We start from the raw sequence: 15483 nt of genomic DNA on the forward strand, positions 1-15483 counted from the left end.
TACCACAAGGCTCTCCCCATTCCAGTCCATTCTCCACTCAGCCACCAAAGTGATCTTCCTAAACCACAGGTCTGATCATGTCTCTTCCCTATACTGTAAACTCTAATAACTCCCTCTGGAATTTAAAACTCATCCCAACCTGGCCCTTTCTTACCTTCCCAGTCTTCTTATACTTTACTCACCTCCTAAGATGCAGGTACACTGGTCTCCTGGCTGTTCCTTGCACACAACATTTCCTGATGGTGACTTTTTTTTGGTGAGGCAATTGGGGTTAAGTGACTTGCCCAGGGTCACACAGCCAGTAAGTGTTAAGTGTCTGAGGCCGGATTTGAACTCAGGTCTTCCTGACTCCAGGGCCGGTGCTCTATACACTGTGCCATCTACCTGCCCCCTGACGGTGCCTTTTTGATGACTGTCTTCCAAGCCCTGAATGCTACTTGAAATGGGCTTGCCTGGGTTTTTTTTCAAGCCTCAGCTTATATTCCATCTTCTATAAGAGATCTTTCCCTATTCCCCCTGCACCTGCTACTGTCCATGCCTTCCATTTTTCTCCAATTTATCTTGTTTATTTCTTATTTGTATATAGTTGCTTCTCTTGTTAGAATGTTAGCTTCTTGAAGGCAGGGACAATGTTTTTGCCCTTTTTGGGTATATTCAGGGCTTAACACAGTGCCTGGTACTTAGTAGGTGCTTAATAAATGCGGATTGACAGACCGAATGACACAGAAAGGGCGGATGAGGACAGATTATGAAGGGCTTTAGATGCCAAGCAGAAGAGTTTGCCTTTGATCCTACAGAAGTGGGGAGTCCTTGCGAGTTCTTGAGCAGGAGAGTGCTATGGTTACACTGGTGCTTTAGGAAAATCCCCTTGGAGTAGTGTGAGGAATTGACTGGAGAAAGAAAGCCTGGAGGTAGTGAGTTCAATTAAGAGGCTATTGCAATAGAATAAATGAGAGGTGAAGAGGGCCTGAATTGGGGTGTTTGTAGTGTGTGTAGAGGAGAGAGAAGAGCTGGATGGGGCAGAGGTTGAATAGGTAGAATCTATAAGACTTGGTAGCTGATATGGGAGTAAGGGAGAAGGAACAATTGAGTGTGATCCCCAAATTTTGAATGTAGGTGGCTGGAAGAGTGCCGATGCCCTCAACAGAAATAGGAAAGAGAAGAAGATGGAAGGACTTTGGGGGAAAGATAATGAGCCCTCTCTTGGACATGTTGATTCTAGGTGTCTACAGGACATCCAGATGTCCAACAGGCATTTAAAAATGTGAGACTAGGGCTTGGGAGATAGCTGGCTACAGCTAGATCCCAATGAATAGGATAACCAGTTCCCCAAAGTGGTCACGTGTCTTTGAATTAACACTATTCTAAGTTATAATTATGTAAAATATGGTAATTATTTCCAGCCCAATGGAAATATGCAGGGTGAATTTGAATAATGCGGCCACTTCAGGGGATTCATTATTTACAGTAATCAGAACCTAGTTGTATATAGATCTGATTATCAACAGCACAGAGATCATAATTGAATCCATGGGAGCTGATAAGCTCATTGGGGGGGGGGGAGGAAGAACTTAAGACAGAGACAGTGACAGAGACAAAGAGACAGAGAGAAAGTGAGAGACAGACAGAGAGACAGAGACATTTAGACTGAGGGAGGAAGTGATAGGGGAGAACAGGAGTGAGAAAGAAAAAGAATTAGAGAAGGAGGGAGGAAGAGAGAATGAAATGAGGGAAAGATAGACACCAGAGAGTATAGAATGGATAGAGAGATAGAGGAGAGAAGGTGATGATGGAATGGGATTGGATGAAGGAGAGAGGGAGGAGAGACAGAGATGCAGAGAGAGAGAGACAGAGAGACAGAGACAGACAGAGAAAGACAGAGACAGAGACAGAGACAGAGAGAGAAAAGAGGAAAGGGCTTATGAAAGAGCCCTGGAGACACCTACCCATAAGGGGCAGCCTATAAAGACAAAGGTGAATTGGACATATGGGTAGGAAGAGAGCAGTGTCACTAAAACTCAGGAAGGCAGCATAGCTGGGACAAGGAGGTAGAGAAAGATGGGAACTGGAAAAATGATTGTTGGATTCAGCAAGAAGGAGATCTTTGATGACCTCGGAGAGAGCAGTTTTGGCCTGTGAGCCAGATGGCAGAGGGTTGAGAAGTGAACGGGAGATGAGACAATGGAGGTGATAAGTGTAGATAGCTTTTCTAAGAGTTTGGTTGCTGATGAAAGGAGAGGAATAGAGTGATTGCTTGGGGGGGTGGTGGTAGTAGGGTTAAGTAAAGGTTTGTTAAGGATGGAGACAATCTGGACATGTTTGTAGGTAGTAGAGAAGGAGGAGAGTTTGAAAATTAGAGGCAGAGGAGGGTTGATTGAAGGGGAAGGTTCCTGGACCAGTCAGAAAGGGACAAGATGGAGCGTGTAGTGATGATGAGACCAAGGGCATCTGTGTGGCTGAAGGCAAAGATCATGGGGGTTTGGGAGGATGTTAAAATGTAAGGCAAAGTCTCTCAGTACAAAGGCAAGGTTTGGGGTAGCTGGTACTAAATTGGGGTATACATGTGGAGGAGCACACACATAAGGGACATATGTGCTCAGTCACCATGTTACCTTTTTTTAGTGAGGCAATTGGGGTTAAGTGACTTGCCCAGGGTCACACAGCTAGTAAGTGTTAAGTGTCTGAGGCCGGATTTGAACTCAGGTCCTCCTGAATCCAGGGCGGGTGCTTTATCCCCAAGGGGTGCCACCTAGCTGCCCCAATGTTACCTTCTTTTAAGGAGACTCATGCCTAGAGTCTTCCAGAGATGTCTTCACACACTCTCTGCTGGGCTTGTTCCTTCACTCCCAGGATCCTTTCTGTCCTTTACCCACTCTTCTCAATGCTGCCCTCTACTGGACCTTAGTTGTAATCTTCAGCTGAGGCCATACATCCTCATAAGAGGGGGGGGGGGTTGGTTTTGTATTTCCCTCTCTCTCCCCCACACCTCTCCCCTTCACCCCCATCTCTCTCTCCCTTCCTCTCCCCCTCCCTCCCCCATCTCTTTCTCTCTCTCTCCCTCTTTCCCCCTCTCTCCTGAGAAAGGCAGGTCCATACACACTAGCCATTAGAATAGGAAAAGGTCATAGCTAGAAGAGACCGCAGAGACCCTTTCATTTTAAAAGTGAAGAAACTGCTGCAAACAGCATTAAAGCTCAGGGTCACATAACAAGTAAGTGGCTGAGGTGGAATTTGAACCCTGGTCTTCCTGGATCCATGTTTAGCATCCTATACACCAAACTACCTCTTTTTTAAGCCCAGTGCTAAAATCTTTTGAAACACAAATTAGATAGTCTGCTAAAGAGTCCTATCTGCTCCAATAGTCTGTTTTTTGCATTTACTTCTTAGGGCAAATAGGGTCTGAAGTCTCTGTCCCAAGTCTCTATCTGACTTAGGGTTAGAAAGCCCCCTTTACATTCAGCCAGTTCCTGATTATTAGCTGCATTCCTCCTCAAACCATTTTTGGGGAGATATGGGGGGAGATATGCTGCATTCCAACAAACCATGAAGTGTTGTGCATGCCTGAGAAACTCCTTTACTCAGCCCCCCCTCCCACATTCTCTGTCACACCAATGAAGGGGCGGGGAAAGGCAAGAACAAAAAGAGGTCAGTGGAGTCACTGGGAGCATCTCTGAGTCTACCTCCACCCCTTTGTTCTAAATTCCTGCCTTTCACATTCAAACGTGGCTGGCAACGAATCCCCTTCTACAAAGTCGATCAATCAGTCCCAGATTTCCTGAGCTCACACAGTGTGTGGAACAAGCCTTGGGCTCTGCTCTGTGGGGGTCACAGAGAAGTATGAGCTATCCCTGCAGGCCTTCAAGGAACTCATAGTCCAGTTGGATGGGGGGGTTGGGGGAGGGGGGGACAAGATGTACACACATGAGGCAGTGTCTCCAACACAAGCCAGGACGGAATTTGGGACATGATGCAGGGCGACGACGCTATGGGAGGCCAGGGGAGAGGGAGTGGGAACAGAGCTTACTGCGGGCTGGCTGGGCGAGTCTGGGCAGGCTTACTTGGAAAGCTTGGAGCTTGATCTGTTCCCCACACCGCACCCCCCAACCCCTAACACGGCCCCTCAGTGCCACCTTCCCTGATTGTTTTGGAATTCCAGGCCCCCTCTCGTGCCCCACGCCCATAAGGCAGTTTATTTACTGATCTGCTTCCTAGCCTTTGATAAACTGTTAACCCATCTCAGCTGTGTTAGCCTGGGCAAGTCACTTCCCCTCTACCTCAGTTTTCTCATCTGTAAATGAGGGGGGAACTGAACTCGGTGGCCTCTGAGGTCCTGTCCAGCTTGAAATCTGTGATCCTTTGACTCAGAGTTGGGGAAGGGGGGATACAGTGGTTCTGGGGGCCATGTCCCCCCACAGCCTGGGTCTGACCTCATTCTGCCACCACCTTTCCCTTCTCCTCCTGGTAGCATCCTCAGCAAGTGGCAGTGTGGGGTGTTGGCTGCTGGCATGAGGTGAGGGGGTTCACAGGGGGAAATGGCTTTTCAGACCCTTGTTCTAATCAGGACCATGTGCCTAGGCAGCCAGGGCCCCCAAGCATCTTTGCAAGCATATTTTCTCTAAGAGCTCATCTCTGGATTTCAGAACAGATGCCAAGTTCTGTTGCTGCAGAAGGTATGTGTGTAAGCGGCTGGGGCCCTGGCTTGCTAAGGCAATTTGTCTTCCTCAAAAGAGATAAACTGCTAAAGTCCCTGGAGGGTGAGCCCAAGTTCTGCTATTTCTTCTGTGCCCCTCCCTGGAGAAGGGCAAGAATTCTCTGCATCAGCACCGACCTGCTTCCAAAGCCTTTGGGGCATGTGGAAGCCGGTGGGGAGCTGGGTGTTCCTGGGAACACTTGACCAGCCAGTCTGTCACCACGAGGGAAGCCTAGGGTAGACAGCAGCCCTGGGCTCCTCCTGGCTCACCTCCAATTGGTCATGGGACTTGGGGTGAATCTATTCACCCCTGGCCTTCAGTTTCCTAATCTATAAAATGGGAATAATGTTTGCCTTAGCTAACTCATAGGGGAACAAAGGAGGCCACAGATGGAAGATTTGAGGGTTTTGTTTGTTTGTTTGTTTGTTTGTTTTTAAATACAACAGGTGAATTCGCCAGTCCTAGAAGAAAATTTGGCTGTGGTTTGATAGCCATGTTTGGTGCCAAGGGGCTGGATCCCTCACCTGATTCATCACCCTGGGTTCAGGGGTCTTTCCCCACATCAGGTTCACTTCCAAAGGATGGAGGAGAGTTGGCTTTTCACACTGGGAAGGTCCGGAAGAATATGTGGGTCATAGCTCTAGAATGGGAAGAGACCTCAGAGACCATGTAGTCCAATCCCCTCGTTTTACAGAGGAGCAAACTAAGGCACTGAGAAGGGAAGTGACCTGCCCAAGGTTACCCATCGACACCAAAGACCTAGAGCTGGAAAGGAGCTCTTGGGGCCATCCAGATCAACGCCACCCTTTTACAGAGAGGGGAAACTGAGGCCCAGGGAGGGGAAGAGGTTTGCTTAAGTCGATACAGGTAGTAAGCTTTTGATCCCAGAGTCAGCCCTCTTTCCACTGTCCTACTTCAGGCTCAGGAGGTAGCTTCCAAACATATGGTTTGGGTAGTGGTTGCTTCGTTGGAACCAGTCACTGCTTCCCAAAGGGGCCGCTTTGAAGAGCTCTCTTTGGGATGGATATTCTGGTGTGTTTGTCAAACAAGCAGTCACATCACTCTAGCCTTACGCCACGGTCTTTGTTTCTTCCTTTGCTTCACTCAGTGGGGATGAGGTCACCAGGCTCTGCAGGGAACAGTGAAAAGCAATGTGGGGCTTCAACCCCGGCCATTTCTGTACATGAAGTTATGGTGACTGGGTTATTCCCCTTTATCCCAAGATGTCATCCAATAAAAATCATGAAATAATACCTGGCATTTGCACAGGGTTTTACAATGAAGTCTCATCATATACTCGTTTAACTTAACATCAATTCAACTCTCTGGGCTTGGCAAAAGAGAGCAATGGAGAAAGGAGACAGAGACAGAGAGACAGAGAGAAAGCCAGAGAGATAAAGAGAGACAGAGTCAGAGAGACAGAAACAGATCCAGAGAGACAAAAAGAGACAGAGACAGAGAGAGACAAAAAGAGCCAGAGCCAGAGCAACAAAGAGAGACAGAGACAGAGAGACAGAAACAGAGCCAGAGCCAGAGAGACATAGCCAGAGAGACAAAAAGAGACAGAGACAGAGCCAGAGCCAAAGCCAGAGAGACAGAGACAGAGCCAGAGAGCCAGAGAGAGCCAGAGCCAGAAAGTCAAAGAGATACAGAGACAGAGAGACAGAAACAGATCCAGAGAGACAAAAAGAGACAGAGAGAGCCAGAGACAGAGAGACAGAAACAGAGCCAGAGCCAGAAGCCAGAGCCAGAGCCAGAGAGACAAAAAGAGCCAGAGCCAGAAAGACAGAGACAGAGCCAGAAAGACAAAGAGAGCCAGAGCCAGAGAGACAGAAACAGATCCAGAGAGACAAAAAGAGACAGAGAGACAGAGACAGAGAGAGATAGACACACAGAGAGACAGAGAGAGAAACAGAGACAAAGAGACAGAGATGGAGACCAAAAGACAGAAACTCAGAGAGACAAAAAGAGCTAGAGAGACAATGCCAGAGAGATACAGAAGGAGAAATGGAGAGAGAATAAGGAGAGAAACACAGAATAATAAGAGCAGCTAACATTTACACAGCTCTTTTAAGGTTCGCATAACACGACACAGAGTCGCTGGATCCTCACAATAGCCCTTTGCTATTATCTCCATTTTACATGTGAGGAAACTGAGACTAAGAGAAGGGAAGGGATTTGCCTAGGGTCACACAACTAGGAAGTATCTGAGGCAGGATTAGAACTGGGATCTTTGAGTCCTGCACTCTTATCGTCTACAATTTAAAGAATTCCCCATCGGGCCGCTAGGTGGCGCAGTGGATAGAGCACCAGCCCTGGATTCAGGAGGACCTGAGTTCAAATACGACTTCAGACATTTGACACTTACTAGCTGTGTGACCCTGGGCAAGTCACTTAACCCTCATTGCCCCGCAAAAAAAAAAAAAAAAAGAATTCCCCAGGTTCCTCCTGCCATTGCACTCACTGAGACTATCTACCAGAGTGAGTGTGAGCTAGAAGTTCATGAATTTGCTCTTCTCTCAGCCTTTATTCCCTCAGGGGGCCTCTGAAGTGAAGGTGATTTCTAGGTTTACAGACTCTTGCTGAGGCTGGGAGAGCCAGCCTCCCTCCATTGGTCTTTCGGGAATTCTGGTCAGCTAGATAGTCCCTGCTGGGTGTCCCTGCGACTTCCTGTGCCTCTCGGTGAAATGGGGAGGAGACCCTCTAAGGAAGCCGTCCTTAGGTATGGGCTGTGAGCTTGAATTTTGTTTTTCTGAACTCTTTCCAGGGTGTCTCCTTCCCCGCCCTCCCTTCCGAGTTCTCCTGCCAGCTAAGACTTTACATGTTTTTGTGTTCTTCTCTTTAAGTTGAATTCCTGATTCGTGCCTCTCTCCTGAATAGTAGCTCAGCTAGGTGTTTGGAAAATAAAATACAATTTACTTTCAATTGTTTCCATGGCAGCCACCTAACAGTCAGCTGCCTCTGACACAGACCCCTTCCTCTTAAAGACAAACTAGGTCCTTCCCAGCTTCAAGTGCTTAAAGAGATCCTACCGTATTTTAGGGGTTAAGGGACTTTTAGGGTAATTTTCATTATTTGTGATTTTCACCTTCTGTGAAATCTATCTTCTCCTCCCCAAGATATGCCTACATTGCCCTTTCAAAATGCTTTCTTACCTATGATCTCATCTGCTTTCTCTTGAAGTAGGCAGGGAAAGCACTGCTTGCTCTTATGGATGAAGAAACCAGCCTTGGAGTCAGAAAGACTCGAGTGTGAATTCTGCCACAGATACTTGCTGACAGTGTGACCCTCTTTACCTGTCTGCCTCAGTTTCCCCAACTATAAAACAATGGATTTGGGCCCAGTGGCCTCTAACAGAGTCCTTTTCCAGCTTTAAGTCTATGATCCTGTGGGATTGAGGTAGGAGTGGAATGATGTGTTGAACATCAAGGACTAGCTGTTGACAAACCAAACCAAAATTCCATTTCAGGTTCCCGGAGACTTGGGACTTCCCAAGTTCCTGCCACTTCAAAACTTCAAAAGATTTGCAGTTTCACCAAAGGTACTTCATCAATGGTGATCACACCTCTTCCACATAAAATCACACATTTGGGGCAGCTAGGTGTCTCAGTGGATAAAGCACCAGCCCTGGATTCAGGAGGACCTGAGTTCAAATCCAGCCTCAGACACTTGACACTTACTAGCTGTGGGACCCTGGGCAAGTCACTTAACTCTCATTGCCCTGCAAAAAAACAAAAGAGTTGCCATCATATTTTGGTTTAATTTGATCCTTAGATACAAGTTGGAAACCTTCAACATTTACTTAAAAAAAGAAAAAAACCACACATTCATAGCATCTCCAATTTAAAAGAGACCTCAGAGATCATCTTGCTCAACTGGCACCTGACCAAGAATCCACCCTTCAACTTCCCCAACAGTGAAGGGGAACTCACTTTTTCCAGAGACACTTCATTCTACATTTGTATAATCAGTTCTCATTTTTTTTTTTGCAACTGAGTTTTTGTTTGCTTTCACCTTCTACCCATTGTTCCAAGTTCTGCCCTTTGGGACAAGCAGAACAAATCTGATCTCTCGTCTATATTCACTTCCCTCCAAGTTATCTCTTCTCCAATGCAACAATCTCTTAATAAATGTGTGTTGACTGAATGACCAATTGAATGAATAAATGAACTGATCCCCGTATGGCATTATCTCAAGGCCTTTCACAATTCTGGTTGCCCTGATCTATATACTATCCAGCTCATCAATGTCCTTAAAATGTCCAAACTGAGCATATTATTCCATATATGGTCTGATCAGGGCAAAGGTGAGTTAGACTATCATCTCCCTAGTCCTGGACACTATGCCCCTCTTTATGCTGCCAAAAATGGGATTTTCTTTTTTAGCCTGCTATGTCACACTGCTGACCCATATTGAACTTGCACTAAGACCCCTGGATCTTTTTCAAGTGAGCTGCTATCTAGGCATGTGTCATTGATTTATGAGATTGATTTTTGTTTTTTGAAATTTTTTTTTTTTTTTACTGAGGCAATTGGGGTTAAGTGACTTGCCCAGGGTCACACAGCTAGTACGTGTTAAGTGTCTGAGGCCAGATTTGAACTCAGGTCTTCCTGATTCCAGGGCCGGTGCTCTATCCACTGCGCCACCTAGCTGCCCCGCGAAATTTTTATTTTTAATGATGGATTTTCTTAGTACCTTCGTTTTGGAACATGGCCCACAGTTTTACATGGAATGCCACGTAAAAAAAATTACAAAAGAAAGAGGAAGAAAAGCAGTTCAGTAAAACCAACCAGCACACTGACTGTTGATGTATACAATAGCTCATCCATATTCCCTCACCCCTGCAATGAGGTGAGGGAGGTGTATTTTCTCAACTCTTCTTCCAAGGCAAGCTTGGTCATTATAATTAAACAGCATTCAGATTTATTTTACTGTTCTTTCCATTTACACCATTATAGTCATTGTGAATTGTTTTCCTGGCTCTGCTTACTTCCCTCTGCATCACTTTATCTAAGTGGTGAAGTAAATTTTTGAACCTAGTTGTAAGAGTTTACATTTATCCTGATTAGATTTCATCTTATTAGCCACATACACCTTAGTGGACAGTACTTCAGGAGTTACTGTGATCAAGAAAATTCATCAGTCTTGGTGATGAGCCTTCTGGTAACTGACAATCTGGTCCTCAGGTGACAGTTGTACTTCATCACAGCCCATACTTAAAGCCTTTCCAAGTTGGTAGGGTCAGCGGAAACCAACTCTAAGCTCTCTCCTGAATATCATCTACCACTTAGTGGTCATTTATTAATTTTTCAATGAACAAATATCGATTTTCTCTCTCTTACTTCAACTGAAAAACAAACAAACCCCAAACACCATCCTCTGCAGCAAATATGCACGGTGAAGCCAAACAGATTCCCACACGGGCCATGTACAAAAATGCATCTCTTGATCTGCTACCCTAAGTCTACCAACTGTCAGCCAGGAGGTGGGGATGTGTTTTATTAGGCCTCTGGAATGATGATTGGTCATTGCATTTAACAGAGTTCATAAGGCTTTCAGATGTTTGCATTTACAACATTTTTGTTAAGATATCACTTATTCTCCTGGTTCTGCTCGCTTCTTGGAAACCTATTAGACATTTTTTTTTTTAGTGAGGCAATTGGGGTTAAGCGACTTGCCCAGGGTCACACAGCTAGTAAGTGTTAAGTGTCTGAGGCCGGATTTGAACTCAGGTACTCCTGATTCCAGGGCCGGTGCTCTATCCACTGCGCCACCTAGCTGCCCCCCTATTAGACATTTTAAAGTCAACAAGTCCAGAGCTAAACTCATCATCTTTCATCTCCAATCCTTCTCTCTGTTCTCCTTCCCTTTAATTATCAATGGTATTAGCATCTTACCCCTCACCCAGGATTACAACCATAGCATAATCTTGAGGTCTTCACTAGCCCTCACCCCACATAGCCAATCAATTGTCAAATCTTATCGTTTCTACCTTCACAACATCTCTCATTTATGTCACCTTCTCTCCTATAACATGGCCACTGCCACCTCCACCACCACTACCACCATAACATTTATAGAAGGGAACAGCAAACCACTCCAGTATCTTGGCCAAGAAATGGGGTCACAAAGAGTCAGACACAACTGAAAAATAACTGAATCCCCATTTTAGAGATGAGGAAACTGAAACAAACAGAGGTGAAGTGACTTGCCCAGGGTCACACAGCTGGTAAGTATCTGAGGTCAAATTTGAACTCAGGTCTTTCTAACTCTAGGTCCAGTGCTCTATGCATTGCACCTAACTGCCCCTCTGTCCTAGAGCAGGCTCTCATCACTTGATGTCTGAACTATTGTAATAACCTTCAAATTGGCCTCCCTGCCTCAAGTCTCTCCCTACTCTGGTTCATGCTCCACTTAGAAGCCAAAGTGATCTTCAGAAAGTCCAGACCTAACCATGTCACCCCCTACTCAATACACCCCAGTGGCTCCTTCTAGAATCAAATATAAACTCTTATTTAGTATTTCAAGACCTTTATACCCTGGACCCCTATTACCTCTCCAGTATTCATATACATTATTCCCCTTCATATACTTTATATTCTAGTCCTATTAGTCTCCTGGCTGTTCCTCCCATGTCACTCTCAACTTCCCATCTCCATGCCTTTGCTTTGGCTGTCATCCATGCCTGGAATTTTCTTCCTCTTCACTTGGGTGTCCTAGAATCCTTGGTTTCCTTTGAGATGCAGTTTGAATGCCAACTTCTTGAGTTCTTTCCCAGTCCTCCCTATCCCTCCCATAGCTGCTAGTCCTTTCCCCCTTTAGGCTAACCTTCCAGTATTCGAATGGAAGTTCCCTGAGGGCAGGGGTTTTCCCCTTTTTCTTTATTTTCTCAGCCCTTAGCACAGTGCTTGGAAGGAAGCAGGAACTTAATAAATGCTAGTTGATTGATTGGTTGGTTGGTTGATGGATGGATGGATGGATGGAAGGATGGATGGCCCCTGGATGTCCTGATCATATCACTTCGTAGAATCCTAAAGTGAGTGTTCAAGCTGGCAGGGGCCTTAGAGGTCAGATGAGGAAACTGGCGTCCAGAGGCACAAGGCACAGGCACAAGGCTCGCCCCCCTTCTGGGACTCAGGCAGCTCACAGACAGAAGCTCAAGTCGGCGAGGAGTTCAGGAGTAGCCCGGATGAAAGCCGAAATGCCGAGTAGCCACTGATTACAAGATGAAACCTGAAGAGGCAGCTACTAGCATTCCAACTTCGAGTCCCATGGAGTGGAGCTAAACAGAGGCCTGTGCTGGCCTGCTTCCTGATTTCAGGCACATAAATCCAATCAACTGAAATGCCTCCTGTTTATACTGGCTACGCGAGACCCCTCAAGAATTTACAGAGGAAATCATTAAAATTCCTCATGTTCTCCCCAGGCGAAGGCATACCCAGCCAATGTCTTCCCTCTCTCCCCTACCTCTGGGAGATCCCAGATGTCCAGCAGTGTTCAGACATCCAAGGAAAACGCCTCTCTGCCTTGTGACTGGCAGACGGGTCGGCCGGACCTGCATAATCTCCCAAATGAAGCCCTGGAAACCCGGCTTTACTCACGGCAGGACACCTCCAGCATGCCCAGATCTCTTTGTCCCCCTCCAGTTGGAGCTGAACATGTGGGCCCCCACCCTGTGCCCCCAGGGAGCCACAGACTCCTCACTCCACATGGGCTCAGGGCCCAAGGACCCCATTCTCCACCCTTTCCCCCCCATCTGGAGCCATGAAACTTAAAGCCCAAAATAGCCCATCTTTTTACCACATCTGCCCCTTTACCACACAGCTGGAGCTGCTCCAGGGCAGAGAAGGGAGAAGTTAGAAAGTCCAAGTCTCAGAGTTTGAATGAGCATTGTCATCAGCCTTTATGCTAAAGTTTAGGATTATTCCCAGTTCTTCTCTTTTAGCCTGCACTGTGTGACTTCCACTCTCTCCTCCCCCCTTGTCCCTACCCCTTTCTCCCATAAGTCTGTGGATAGTGGGCAGATGGCCTTGATGAAGAAGACCAGACAGAGATCTTTGAGCTCCCATCTGCCCTTCTGTTTCTGCCTTGGACAACATGGAGTCAAGGGTCTGAGAAAAGACAAACTCCTATGTGGTCCTGGCCCAGTCTTCCCACTGAACAAGTTCTTCCACAGAGAAGTCAGATCTAAGGCCTGCACTTCGTCTTCGTCTCCTCTGTCTCCCATTGCCTTACGAATTTAAGGCCCAGCATCTTAAACAGTGGGTCATGACCACATATGGACTCGTGTAACTGAATGTGGGGGTCGCAAAAAAAATTTGGCAGTAAATGTTTGATTGGTATACTATTTTATGTACAGATACAGGCAGGGTCACGTATAAATTTCTCGGGTGAAAAGGGGTCATGAGTGGAAAAAGTTGAAGAAGCCCTGACCTAAGGGTCTTATTTTCCATATTACTGAAGTATTATCATGCCATTTTATAAGATATCCCTTGGAAAAGGGCATTATATGATATTATTATGAATTATATTATATTCTACTCATTGAGTGTTTATTAATCACCTGCTATGTACTAGGTCCTGTGTTGGGCAATGAAAATACAAAGATAGAACAATCTCTACCTTCAAGGAGCTTACATTCTACCGGGGTTCAGTGTTTACAGCTTGTACACAGAAGAGGAAAGACAACATATATATAGATATTGAACCCTCTCTGAGTTATTCCCAAAACTTGCATTAGCACTATTGGGTTGAGCCCCCACAAGTGAACTTCCCCCAGCCAACCAGCAATAGCATTTTCTAAAATGACAAAGGAAGAGCTATACCTACAAAATGTTCCTCCCATAAACTTGGGGCATATTCTCCCACAAATATACACAGTGTCTATGAAAAGAATGGCATAAATTAAGAGTGCAATGGTAGTGAGGCACATGTGTAGGGAACACCTGTAGTTAAGGAAATTTATGCCTCTGGTACTACCTGGCCCGGACATCCTTGTTCTCCTTGTAGTATCTTCTCTGCACTTCAGCTCTCAATAACCAAAGCCAGGTCTCCTTTGAGTCCACAGGTGGCTCTCTTCTCTGCTTCCAGGGGACCTTGAGGCTGTCCTGGCCTTTAATGACTTCCCCTCCATGTCTGTGTCTATGTAGAGCAGGGATTCCACCCCACTAAAGGGTTCATGGATAGAATCTGTGAACTTGGGTACAGAAAAAATACATCTGTTTTCACTAACCTTTGGTGTCCTTTATAATCCTATGTATTTTACTCATTTAAAAATGTCATTGTGAGAAGGACTTCATAGGTGTCATCAGACTGCTAAAGGTTCCATGACACAGAAAGGTTCAGAACCAGTGGTTTAGAGGGTGTGTATCTTTGCTCCCTCCACTATGCCTCAAACTCTCTCAAACTAACTCCTGAACTGTTGGGTGGGGTGGCTCATACTTGGTTATGTGAGGGCCAAATTTAATATCAAATTCTAATAATCTTACCACAGTTAGTAGCTCTACACCTAGTTGCTATGACCAACAGAAGGAGGAAGAAAGGAAATCCACTCTACCCACCCCACCCCCAGCATCTGCCACTGCCCTTTTGCATGGGCCTAGGGATCATGTTCCATAAAACTGCCATTGCCTATACTGACTACAGAACTCCAAGATAAACCTTTAAAGGGGCATGGCCAAGCATTTCTTGGCCAATGGCATTGTTTCTTCCAATTTAATCAAAGAAAACTTGTTCACACTTCATAAAGGGATACCTGGGGTAACCACATCTTTACTATTAGTTTAACTTATTATTATCTGCCCTTTACATCAACTTGTTAGGGGTAGATGGGGAAGGGAATCAACTGGTAAGAGACCAACCACCCCTTCCCCTGCGCCGCCCCACCCAAGTCAATACAGAGTCATTCCTGGGTCAGAGGCAGGGAGGGAGGGAAGATAGAGAGCACCAAGAACTGTGATTATTCCAGGTATTGAGTACAGCCTGTTCAAAGTTTGACTTCTGTAGGAGGTAGACATCATGTATGTGGGGAGTTTGGCTAGAATGTCAGGCGAACAAGGGGGAGTCATTTGAAAGAAGCATGGAATGAGATCAGAAGGACTTTAAATGCCCAATGGAGAAGCTTGTGTTTCGTTCTCAAGGTGGTAGGAGAGTCAGTGAAGCTTCTGGAACAGGAGAGTGTGGTGGGCCATGCATGGCCCCAGAGACATTAAGGGCCCCACTCTGTACTTGTGCCTTGCAGGAGCAGTGAGGTTCTTCTTTCTCCTCGTTATTTGCCTAATTACTCCAGAGCCCTGGGGAAAATCTTTTATCACTCATGTCTAGCATCAGCCCAAAAAGCATGAAGGGGACCCCTTCTAGAAAGGCATTAGAGTGCAAAAAGCTGAGCAGGTAAAGGATTCCAATGTCTTTCCTCCACTGCAAAAACAATCCTTCTAACACAGAAGACTCCTAAGCACACACTGACAGATACATTAGATTAGATCTAGGAATCTACCACACGTCATCTTCTTCTGGAAAGCTGATACTCAGAACATTTTGAGACTTCGAACATTTGGTGGGATTGATGAACAGGTTTCCTTGCACTGTCCATGGGAACAGCTCACCCAAGGTCCACATCTTCTAGTAAGTCATGGCATGAATTGGGTTAACTCTCTGAAAACTTGTCGAGATCATCTTATGCTCAGCTGGTTGCCAGTACCTGGGCCTAAGAGTTCCCGACTTCTTGACCTCATGAGGTTGCCACCAAGACTAGATCCATCCTTTGTGAAAACATTGTTGGGTCAACTGTGCC

The sequence above is a fragment of the Dromiciops gliroides genome, chromosome X (genome assembly GCF_019393635.1).
Source record: "Dromiciops gliroides isolate mDroGli1 chromosome X, mDroGli1.pri, whole genome shotgun sequence".
NCBI classification, from domain to species: domain Eukaryota; kingdom Metazoa; phylum Chordata; class Mammalia; order Microbiotheria; family Microbiotheriidae; genus Dromiciops; species Dromiciops gliroides.